Here is a 10,926-nt window from a genome sequence, read left to right as displayed (position 1 = left end):
ACGGGGGATACATGTTTCACTCTTTCCACAAGGCATGTCTGGACCATGGATGAGCAGAGGATACCGTGTGCGGCTAAGATAGTTGTCCAGTATGTATCCGAGTTCTCGACATTGTATCGACACATTCTCCAGGGGGTGAGTATCCGAATGAGTGGCAATGGTTGGAAAGAGCAGGATGGATCCACATACATTGAGTCAATTGCACATATCAGATACCCATCTATTGGTTGCATTCAGGGGGTAGCTATTTGGCACACGTGGTTTCCAGTGGTCATCTGTACTACACAGTGGCAGACACCAGATAGTTTAACATGCCTCAGATTAGTTCATGATGTATGGAGCCTATATATGGGTGGCATGTAGGGACTAGAGATGAGGGCCAAAGGGATTCCATCGGTTGTCAGGGCTATGCCACAATAGGTCTGCCTATGGGATGCAAGGATTCAGTTGATTAATAGATCACTTGTGATGAGCGGAGTCGTGGCAGAGAGTGATATAGTTCGCTCTTGGGATGACACATGGGGGTTCACAAAGGGTTTCATCATATGGGGAGGCAGACATTCTCTATTGTTGCACAGGTTCATAGCTAGATTTGGATGGGTAGGCCTTGGTGCCATGGAGATGCCTAGGAAGGATGTGTCTCGCCTCTTTCAGTATTCCACCATCGAGTTCCAAGAGAGCAGGATACTGTCTGCGCATGATGGGGAGTATGACATAGTCATAGTAGTGCAGCGTCAGCATGGTGGCACCACTCTAGGACTAGCAGGGAATTGGGGTGTCACAACTCTTCACAACTCAATAACCTTTAGGGATGCGTCGACTACTGCAGGGGAATATCATATAGATCTTCCATTGGGCTTTAGCGAGTCACTCATGGAGTAAGGGACTTCTGGTACTTCCACCAGGCAGGATAGTGAGTGGAGCGAGGGGAGCTTCATGTTGGACAAGATGGCCTGGGATCCTGGTATTGAAGGTTTCTTTCATATCAGGACAGTGTTGAGGTTAGGGACGATTCAGTGGCACATCTGGGACCCTGGCACATGTTATAGTGATAGTGGGGAGAAACAGTTAGAGAGGATGCTCGTTTAGGCATTGCTTGAGGACAAGCGATTTTTGGAGCATTGGAAGAACTTGTCGGATGAGGATGCCACCTAGGAGGGTGAGCACATATTGGAGCACCCAGCTTTGAGGTTGCTTGAGGGAAAGCAACATTTGGGAGGGGAGGACTATCATGTCCCTTCTCAAACACATTTGTAACAGGGTGCTGCTACATAATTTTTCACAATTTTGGCTAATAAAGAGAACCCATCATTTTCGACTTAGGGACTTAGGAGGAAATTTGACTTAATTTGGTTGCTAGTGGAATGTGGGGGCCACCCACATGGGAATTCAAATTGGCCCATTCGAATAGCTTGGAGGGAAAGTTGAATAGGCAGATGGAGGGGACCACATGATGCAAGGGAGGCCCAAGGAGTTATAAGGAGGGAGAAACTCTCATTTTGGGATTCATTCATACATCTTGCAAACAAAATCACTTGACTGTTCACTCTGTTGTTTAGCTGAGTCAACTGGTTGTTTAGCCACGAATCTCTCAAGCGAGAGATTCAACCTCTACTTCAGGGGACCATCCGTGCCCGCCCTATAGAGGCAGTTCTACAAGGGTTTCAGTGTTCCGGGGTAGTGACATAGCACGACCAACCAACAGAGAGCAAGGAGTGCGTATTTCTAGGTAGCCAGGAAACACACAGAGGGAGATTGAGGCAAGGAGAGATCTGATTGCTTGTCTGAGAGATGGGGAGATGAGGTAGCAGCATTAGACCAATGTTCTTGTTGGGTTTTACAGCCAATTGAGCAAGCCTTCCAGCAATTCAAATTGCTAGGCTAGGGAACAACGCAGAGGCCACACAACAGATTTTCGTGGTACCTGGGAACAACTAAGTTGGGCCAAGAGATCATCCGAGGAGTTAGGGATTGGATAGCACAGGTGAGCTCAGCATTTTGGAGAAGTTTTCAGGTGGATTTTCACACAGTTTCCGTCAAGTCGAAATTGGCAGCTAGAGTTGAGGTGAGGCTCCAAGGGGGTCGAAAATCAGAAGTCTAAACCAGCCAAAATCCTTTCTAGGTTTTTCCGAGTTTTTGACAAGGATCCCAAAAATAAAGTTTCATAATTTCCTGAGCACTGTAGGTGGGGTTTTATGTCGTATCTTTGCAGCAGATAGTGTAGAATTGTTAGGGATTGACTAGTGCCTTTGGGGGTTGATTTTGGGAAGTCCAAATCGGGTCAAACCATTTTTTGGTTTTTGTGGGTTTTGGCCAAGGAGCCCGGGGTTAAAAGAATATAAATTTCTGGGCAGTTTAAGTGCACCTTCCATCCATTCGAACTTCAGAAAAGCAATAGTTTTTGGGTAACGCAGTGCAAATTGATGCAACAGCTGGGTAGCCTTCAACTCAGCCATTTTCCTACCTGGGTTTAGTCCTTCTTGTCCTTTTAGACAAGCCCAAGTGAACCATTCCATCATGTATTTTATTTGACTTGCATAAATATAATCAAATGGCTCAAAAGTTCTCCATTTGTAGCTTTTATATGGGTGTTTGATGAATATTTTGTTTTTGTAGTTTGCTGCATGTATTACTTTCTTGTTATCACTTGTATTCCTATTAAGGATCATTATAGAGAAAGTCTGGGAAGGAGTCATCCAGAACATCTGGGAAATAATCCTGGTGGAATAATAACATTAGGAGGATTGGCAAGCATCTCCTCAAGAAGCTTGAATCTTGCAGAGGCTGAATCTATCACCGACAATGATAGCCCCCTCATCTTGGAAAAAAATCAAGTTGGGAATGACATCCGTGGACCACTTCACAGCTCCAGTGGAAGGGTTCATAAAGTTAAGTTTCAATGGTGCCTCAAAGGGCAACCCAAGGTTGGTTGGATTGGGTGGTCTCTTCAGGGATCCTTAGACCAATACCCAACTAATTTATGTCGACTATTGTGGGTTTGCTAGTAATAATGAAGCTAAATTTGCTACTGTCAAACAAGGCCTACAAATAACTATTTGAATGGGATATAGAAATATCGTGGTGGAGGGGTATTCCAGCCTAGTCATTAACACGATGAAAAAATTGAACCATGGTACCAAATGGGATAAGCTCAACCGCAGTTGGCGAACTGCCAGACTAATCCAAGAAATAAGAGAGGTGACTCATAAGTTTGACTACATAATGATCAATCATGTCAAACGAGAGGGAAACAAAGGAGTGGATTTCCTAGCCAATTGGGGATGTAGTCACCAAAATGACCCTATCAAGGAAATATCACCAATTCAACCATGGGAGGAATGTTACTGGGCCCTGGAAGAAATCCTAGAGTAGGACCAAAGACAAAGCTTGCAGCATGTCCAACCAGTAGGCCAAATCCCTGATCAAGGTGTAAGCCGGCGGATCACCGCCCCCCACATGCTCGAGGTGATGGGTTCGATGGCCCTTTGCATGATGATGGAAAGTGTATTAAGGAGTGGTGGAAGTGAGGGAAGGGGAAGATTTTTAGTTTGTAATCTCCCTAGAGAGAAGTGTAGTGAGCACCAGAATGACTGAGTGCAAGGAGATTGGAGCATAGAGCTGGTACAGTGGCTCCACAAATAGCAGAGAACCCATGCCTGCAAGCGAAGGAAACTAGATATGTCTTTTGCAACCTCTCTCATCTCATTTTGTTGCCATGTTTATGGTTTCATCTGAGGGAGATGGAAAAAATATTGGGGAAGGAGTGTAATGATGTTAAGGGTTGGCGACATAGGCTGGCGCGATAGTCTATTTCTTCCTTCGTAATCCATTGAGCATCCTTACCATCTCGCCCTATTTTGAGATACTCCTATCCGTATGGGAATTATGTTGGTTCTAGGTAGGGAACACAGTGTAGGAGCATGTAGTTGCGTCACTGGTAACGCTGGAGGGTTGGGATATGGGGTTACTATCAGTTTGTACAGCCACATTCTTGGAGGAAACCCCTATCTTGTGACCATGCATAACCAGAGGGTGGATTGCAGGGACATGGGAATTATGGAGAAGGAGGAGAAATATTGTGGTCATGAAACCTGGCAGGGAATTGAGACTAGCTATGGCAGAATGGGAAGGAGGGTAGGCAATGACTATGTTACGGGGCTCAAGGATGACTGGTCGCCTATGTTAGGCTCCCATTTTTCTTCTCGAGTTGGCAGCAAAGGGAAATTGAATCAGTTTGGGCAGATGGCCAAAAGGCAATTGGGTCTCTACAACTAGGACTAGAGGGATATTTCACGCATGAGCGATGCGAAGGGGCAACTTCAATTAGGACTTGGAACCACTTGTGCAGGGTATGGGTAGGGCCTCTTTGTGGTTTTCACCTACGACCATGAGAGGCATGCAACTACAAGCGCCAGGGGGGGTGTGAAGTTGGGGGCATGGAGCGACACAGTCTTACCACCCGTATACATGAATTTTGCAGTAACATAATGAAGATTAATTGGTCAATTAAATGTTTTGTATGCAAAGCAGTTCTCCTGCATGGTAGACCCACCTCGACACAAGGAAATTCTAGGACCAACCAGGTTACAGTCGTAAACCGTATTATCTACCTCGAATTACAAAGGACTAGGTTGGTGAGATTATGGCTTAACCAACAAAGACCCAAGGCTGAGGTAAGAGGCCTCCAGAGGCCAAGCACGACACATAACCTTGCTCTTTGGGTGGCCGAAGAATTCGGAAGTCTATTGAGCATTTAATTAGTGAAGCGACAGCCGCCTACAAAGAGGGAACCAATGAAGAAATTAGAAAATTGTTAGAAGAATGGGAGGCATAAGTGAAGCAGGAGAGTGAGACGATACAGAGCTAGAGGATTGGAGAGTCCTCCTCCTGGATCCTAGGAACACAAGAGGGAGAATCACCCAGTTAAAAAATACCCTTTACTCGTATTGGTTGATGAAAATCCTGTTGGGAAAGGAGATGGAGAAAATCTCTATAGGCATGGAAGTCACAGTTCAGGGAATGCCAAACTACAAGCAAGAATTTCAAGAGGTGTAGTTTCAACTTCACAAGCAGGACATTCGTCTTGGTCGAATTGAGCAGCACCTGTCATTCATTCTGGTTCAGACAATGTTGCTCAAAACGAATGCCAAAGATCCAACACTAGTGGAATCAGTGTCAGCTGAACAACATGATTAACATGCCTACTTTATGATAATTTTGTTTATATATGCGGCTAGCTTTTAAATTTGTCTATGCATTTACATATGTATGTAGAACTCTAGAGTATGGAAGTGGACAGGAAACTGAAACTTATATTGCTTGGATAGAGAGACTTAAGATTTTTTGCTACTGGATGGCATATAATGCGGATAGGTGGCCAACAGACTTGGTTTCCCACTAGGCAAGTTGAGGCCACCTAGCCAGTTCTATGTGGTGTTAATTTGCTTTATATTAATGAAAAAGGTGTTGTGTGTGGAGCAAGATTATTTAGAGGTCTTTGTTTCAACCAGATGTATACCCCAAGAAGTTTGTACACCCCTCCATGTGGCGGGGTGCGGGGGGGACTTGTCCCCCTCGCAGGGGTTCGGGGGGCCCATCCCCCCGGCTAGAGGGTCCGGGGGCCAGCGATCGCCCAACGGGGGTTTTGGGGGTAGCACCTCCGAAGCTAAAAACAAATGTAAAATTGCCTTGTAAAAGTATAGTAATTTCTAGTCAATCTGGTTCGTTCATTAGGCGAATGATCTGACGGTAGAACTTATGTTTAGTTTAGGGTTTTTTGCCCTAGAAGGAAAACCCCTCTCTTTGTATGAGGACATTGTATTGAGGCTATGTAATAGATGTGTATTCTCCGAGTGAGAAACAGAGAGGCGAGACTGTGAGAGAAAACAAAGGATATTACAGCGGATCTACTGTACGTTGTGTCTCTTCATTTTGCTGGATAATAGAAAGGAAGGACTGGATATTCGAGGTGGACATAGCCCAAACTGGGTGAACCATGTATATCTGTGTCTCTTTGGTTTTATGCATTTTCTGTGTTTATATTTCTGCTATATTCTATGTGTTCTATTGCTCTATAATTTATAATTTTCTAACAACTAGTATCAGAGTCGAAGGTCTATTTCGCTGATAAGATTGTAGGAAAGAAGGGTTCCTCATTCGAGTGGGAGCAATGGCGGAAGATGGTAAGTTTAGGGTCGAGAAATTTAACGGTCAAAACTTCTCGCTGTGGAAGATGTAGATGGGAGATTATCTGTATCAGAAAGATCTGTACCTACCATTGGGCGGAAAAACAAAGATGCCAACATGTATGACAAATGTAGAATGGAACCTTCTCAATAGAAAGGCACTCAGAACAGTACACTTGTGCCTCATAGCATCGGTCGCCTTCAAAATTTCGAAGGAAACAACGACAAAGGGTTTGATTAAGGCATTGGCGAGATTATATGAAAAACCCTCAGCCTCAAACAAGGTATTTCTTATGAAATGGTTATTTAATATGAAGATGTCGAAAGGTGGATCTGTTGCAAAACATATAAATGATTTTAATACTGTTACAAGTCAGTTAAGTTCTATAGGGTTAAACTTTGATGATGAAGTTAGAGCTCTGTTATTCTTGTGCTCAATGTTAGAAAGTTGGAATGGTTTAGTAATGGCCATTAATAACTCTATTTCTGGATCTAGTACTTTAAAGTTTGATGATGTTGTTCGTGCTATCCTTAGAGGGGAAATGCGACAGAAATTCTCTGGTGAGACATCAGGTAATGCTTTGAGTGCAGAGTCTAGGGGAAGAAAAATGGAAAGAGGAAAGAGCTCAGGATATCGCAGTAAATCAAGGAAAGGCAGATCCAAGTCTAGATCAGGGATAGTGTGTTGGAAATGCGGAAAGAAAGGACACCTAAAGAAAGACTGTAGATCTCAGAAGGGAAAAGAAGGAGATGCACAATAAGAAAACAATCATGAAGCAAATGTGACAGGTGAGGTGTTACAAGATGCTTTCATTCTTTCTTTCGAAAATATTATTGATTCCTGGGTGGTAGATTCAAGGGCCTCATTCCATGCCACACCTGATAAGAAATATTTTCATGACTATGTTCAAGGGGACTTTGGACAAGTCCATTTGGGTGATGATAAACCCTGTAAAATTGTTGGAATGGGTAAGGTTCTTGTAAAACAGTAAAATGGAAACCAATGGCTACTAAAGGAGATAAGGCATGTTCCAGATCTGAAGAAAAATATGATTTCAACAGGGTAGTTATATGTGTGACAACTTTCACAGATAAAGCTTGGAAGGTCACCAAAAGAGCCCTGGTAATAGCAAAAGGTGAAAAGGTTGGTACATTGTATTTATGCAATGATATTTATAACTTTGTTAATGCTTTAACTTCTAAAGGAGAAGATGCAGCATTATGGCATCATAGCCTCGGACACATGAGTGAGAAGGGGATGAATATTCTTCACTCAAGGAATTTGTTGCCCGGTTTGAAGAATATTGATTTGGACTTCTGTGAGAATTGCCTTTATGGAAAACAGAAGAGAGTCAGATTTCTTAGAGTTGGGAAAGAAAAGAAGAGTGAAAAATTAGAGCTTGTGCATACAAATGTATGGGGACCACCTCAGGTATCATCTCTCAGTGGCTCTCATTATTATGTTACTTTTATTGATGATGCAACTAGAAAAACTTGGATCTATTGTATTAAGAATAAATTTGATGTATTCGATACTTTCACGAAATGGAAAGTTTTGATTGAGATTGAGACAGGAAATAAATTGAAGTGTCTCAGATCAGAAAATGGAGGTGAACATTGCAGCAAAGAGTTTGATAGGTATTGTTCAGAGCATGGAATTCATAGAGAGAAGATAGTTCCAAGAACACCAAAAGAAAATGGTGTGTCAGAAAGGATGAACAGAACAATCATGGAGCGTGCAAGGTGCATGAGATTGCATGCAGGATTGCCTTTACAATTCTGGACAGATGTTGTAGATACTGTTGTTTATCTAATAAATAGAGGGCCTTCAAGTTCCTTGGATGGTGGTGTTCCAGAGGAAGCATGGACAGGTAAAAAGGTAAACTACTCTTTTTTAAAGCCTTTTGGTTGTGAGGCCTTTGTCCATATTAATAAAGAAAATAGAACAAAGCTTGAGGAAAAATCAAAGAAATGTACCTTTATTGGATATGGTGTTAATGATTTTGGTTATCGCTTATATTATTATGAAAATCACAAAATCATTAGGAGTAGAGATGTAATATTCAATGAAAAGGTCTTGTATAAGAATCAGTTGCAGGAAAAGAAACAGGAAAAAGAAAACAAGGAATACACAGTTCTTGATGAGATCACTGAAAAAGTAAAGGTGCCTGAAAATAATAATAATCAACAACCACAACAACACCAACCACCACAACAACAACATGCATCCCAAACACCTGAAAGTGGTGTTAGAAGATCTACCGGGATAAGTATACCCCCTGAACGATACTCTCCATCATTATATTATATATTTTTGACTGATTCTGGTGAACCCGAATGTTATGAAGAAGCAATGCAGGTTGAAAGCAGGAAGAAGTGGGAGCTAGCCATGGAAGAGAAAATGGACTCCTTAAGGCGTAACCAGAGTTGGGACATAGTCAGGTTACCTGCAGGAAAAACTACATTGAAGAATAAATGGTTTACAAACTGAAGGAAGAAGATGGAGGAAAACAAAGGTACAAAGCTAGACTTGTGGTGAAGGGGTTTGCATAGAAGAAAGGTATTGATTTTGATGAAATATTTTCTCATGTTGTTAAAATGACTTCAATCAGAACTATTTTAAGTCTAGTAGCAGTTGAAGATTTGCATCTTGAGAAGTTAGATGTAAAGACAACCTTTCTCCATGGGGATTTGGAGGAAGAGATATATATGTAACAACTACAAGGATATGAGGTAAAAGGGAAGGAGAAACTAGTGTGCAGGTTGAAGAAGAGCTTGTATGGATTAAAATAGGCTCCAAGGCAGTGGTATCTAAAATTTGACAAGTTTATGTCTGAACAAGGTTATACTAGGTGTCACTCTGATCAATGTGTTTATCTGAAAAAGCAAAATGATGGCGGCTATATTATATTGTTATTGTATGTGGATGACATGCTTGTTGCAGGGTCTAACATGCAGGAAATAAATGTGCTCAAAAGAAAGTTGGCAAATTCATTTGAAATGAAGGATTTGGGAGCTGCAAAACAAATCCTTGGTATGAGAATAACTAGAGACAGGAAAAATCGCAAATTAATATTGTCTCAGAATGAGTACATACAAAAGGTGTTGAAAAGATTTAATATGCACAATGCAAAATCAGTTAGTACACCTTTTGCTAGCCATTTCAAACTTAGTAAGGAAATGTGGCCAAAGACCCAAGAAGACATGGATTATATGTCTAAAGTTCCATATGCATCAGCAGTTGGAAGCTTAATGTATGCAATGGTCTGCACAAGGCATGATATTGCACATGCAGTGGGAGTTGTAAGAAGGTACATGAACAATCCAGGAAAGGAACATTGGATGGTAGTGAAATGGATTCTCAGATATTTGAAAGGTACCACAAATCAAGCATTATGCTTTTGTGGTTCAAACATTTCTCTACAGGGATATGTTGATGCAGATATGGTAGGTGACAGAGATAACAGGAGGAGCACTACAGGATATGTATTTACTGTAGGTGGAACAACTATCAGTTGGGTTTCAAAATCCAAAGTGTTGTTGCACTTCCAACAACAGAACCAGAGTATGTTGCTGCTACAGAGGCTAGTAAAGAAATGATTTGGTTACAAAGGTTTATGGGTGAATTGGGTAGGAAGCATGATATAGGCACATTATACAGTGATAGCCAAAGTGCCATTCATCTTGAAAAGAACTCAGCATTTCATTCCAGGACTAAACACATACAGCTCAAGTACCATTTCATACGATCAGTGTTGGAAGATGGAGAGTTGAAGCTGGAAAAGATACACACTATCCAGAATCCTGCAGATATGCTAACAAAAGTTGTAACCAGGGAGAAACTAAGAATATGCTCAGTTTCAATTGGTCTTCAAAGATGACGATAAGATGAGAAACAACCAGGTCCAAAGAGGAGTCATTATCCAGCAAATGAAGCAACAATGAAGTTGCTACAATCATTCTCCAAGTTGGAGATTGTTGGGTGTGGAGCATGATTATTTAGAGGTCTTTGTTTAAGCCAGATGTATACCCCAGGAAGTTTATACACCCCTCCAAGGGGGGGTTTCGGGGGGGGCTTGTCCCCCCCGCAGGGGTTCGGGGGGGCCTATCCCCCCCAGCTGGAGGGTCCGGGGGCTAACAGTCCCCCGGCAGGGGTTTCAGGGGCAGCGCCCCCAAACTAAAAACAAATGGAAAATTGCCTTGTAAAAGTATAGTAATTTCTAGTCAATCCGGGTCATTCATTAGGCGGATGATCTGATGATAGAACTTATGTTAAGTTTAGAGTTTTTTGCCCTAGAAGGCAACCCCCTCTCTTTGTATGAGGGCATTGTATTGAGGTTGTGTAATAGATGTGTATTCTCCGAGCGAAAAACCAAGAGGCGAGATTGTGAGAGAAAATAGAGGATATTATAGCAGATCTGTTGTAGGTTGTGTCTCTTCATTTTGTTGGATAATAGAAAGGAAGGACTGGATGTTCGAGGTGGACGTAGCCCAAACTGGGTGAACCATGTACATCTGTGTCTCTTTGGTTTTATGTGTTTTCTGTGTTTATATTTATGCTATATTCTATGTGTTCTATTGCTCTGTAATTTATAATTTTGTAACAAAAGGAGGATCTACAAAGCTTCAAAAAAAAAAATTAGTGATATATCTATGTATATATGTATAAATTTATATTTTAAAAACTAGTGTAATTAAAGTATAAGGAGGTTTTTTACAATTAACTTTCTAGGGGAATAAA

Source organism: Pinus tabuliformis, chromosome 2_2 (genome assembly GCF_031772625.1).
Source record: "Pinus tabuliformis cultivar Carrire ecotype Pingquan chromosome 2_2, CPIR1, whole genome shotgun sequence".
In the NCBI taxonomy this organism is placed as follows: Eukaryota; Viridiplantae; Streptophyta; class Pinopsida; order Pinales; family Pinaceae; genus Pinus; species Pinus tabuliformis.
The sequence above is the reverse complement of the archived record's forward strand: the minus strand, read 5'-3'. Positions refer to the sequence as shown.